The following is a 2,011-nucleotide window of genomic DNA, read 5'->3' on the forward strand; positions in this document are numbered from 1 at the left end:
ACACAATGCATAGTAAATATATACTTTTGTCTTTCAAATAAAAAATATAATTAAAAATACTAAATTAAAATGGATCATGACCATTTAAAAGACGAAAATAAAATATTTATTCTACACCAAATTCAATGAGAATAGATTGTAAGGAAATAAAATACAATCTCTAACTTTTTAATGTTTTTTTTTTATTTCATTTGCAAAATATATACCTAAAAAAAATTAAGAGAAAGGATTCCAAATTCAACATGTAAATGGGGTAACAATGTAAAATGCAGAAGTGGAAGCTTGTTTTAGAAGAGTCTAGATTCGTTGGATTGTGTGGAAGGAAAAAACAGAGAACAAAACAAGTGGCTCGGATTCAGTGGGCTTGTCACGTCGCTTTTGATTTTGAAGAGCGAATACTGGAGCCTCTCGTATTCGCATACGCATACACGTATGCGTGGGCCTTACAATTCTCAAAGCCAAGCCACTACCTTCTTTTTAGGGTTCCCAACTCATGCCATTGGTTGACTTGAATCAATGCTCCAGTTTATTTACCCGCAAAATAATAAAGAAAAAGTATAAGGAGTCAATAGAATATTTGTACAATATATATAATGGAGGATTATGGAATATTAGGGATATAACTGTTAGTGTTATCTGCTATCAATTAAAGTTTTTGAGATGAGTGGTATCATGACATGGTATTAGAGCTTTTGGGAAGATATTTATTATCCCTAGTACTCAGATGATTATTCTAAATAGTATGGGGAATGTTCATTTTATAACTCAATAACCCATTTAATTTGTAGTATAAAAATATTATAAATTTATCTATATTTATTCATCAAAATACATATATATATAAGATTTGAATCCTCCAAAATTCATTTTTGTTATTCACTTGAAAATATAAAATATAAAATATAATATTTTATTATTTATTTTATAGGTGGAAGTAAAAGAAAATATTCAAAGATAAAAAATTATACGTTATCTTTTTAAGTGAAAAACAAATTTAGAAGATCCAAATTTATATATATGTTTGTCTTTTCTTAAGAGGGATTAGATTCTTTTGGTGAATTTTTATTATTTATTTATTTTATTTATTTTAGAGGTGTTTGAGTTATGATTTTTTCTTTGTTAGAATTATGTTTAATAGATTTTGCTTTTTATCAAGTCATTTATCTCGTTGGATTTAAGAATGTATGTAAGTTAAATCCGATTATATTTAAACGAATTTGTGATTAGATCTATACTTAAAACTTTGGATCAAATCAGATATAGATTTGTTGTATAGTAATCTCTAGACTATTAAAAGTAACTCTTTATTTTGGTCTTTGCTTCTTTCTTTTTTTTTGTGTTTCTTTAAATATTTAGTAAAAAGAATGTTCTAATCTTTATTTTTTATCGATTTTAATCAAACAAAAAAATCGTATACAAATTAAGTATAACTTGTCTTCTAATGTGACTAAACTATATTTGAAGTATGGATCAAATAAAATATGACTTTGATTGTTACACGAACATTTGAGAATTTTGTTCATGATATTTTATAACCAAAAAGTTGGGACACCTCAAGCCACTGCTTTTGGCACCAACATTGGAGCCTTTCATGCTGGCTACCACTTTTGGCATCTCATCACATTATTTATTTGCATATGGAAATCAAAATTCTTCTCAAATTGGATTCCTTAACCAGCTTTAACTCTTATTTGTACCTTATGAGCTAACCTTTTTGGTAAAATGTACCTCATGTGTCATGTCTTTGTGATTAAAGAATAGTAGCATCTATGAATAGGAGTTACTTAAATAAAGATGTTAAAAATATATTATTTTAAAGATTTTTTTAAAAATTAAGATTTAACACAAAATAAATTAAATTGTATTATTTTTATTAAAATTAGACCGGACAAATTAATTTAGCAAAAAAATTAATAAATTAAATTTTGAACCGGTATAAATTAATATTTTTTATAAAAAATTACTACAATATCCCTATTATAAAACACAACTAAAATATCCCTATTTTATA

Source organism: Arachis ipaensis, chromosome B08 (genome assembly GCF_000816755.2).
Source record: "Arachis ipaensis cultivar K30076 chromosome B08, Araip1.1, whole genome shotgun sequence".
NCBI classification, from domain to species: Eukaryota; Viridiplantae; Streptophyta; class Magnoliopsida; order Fabales; family Fabaceae; genus Arachis; species Arachis ipaensis.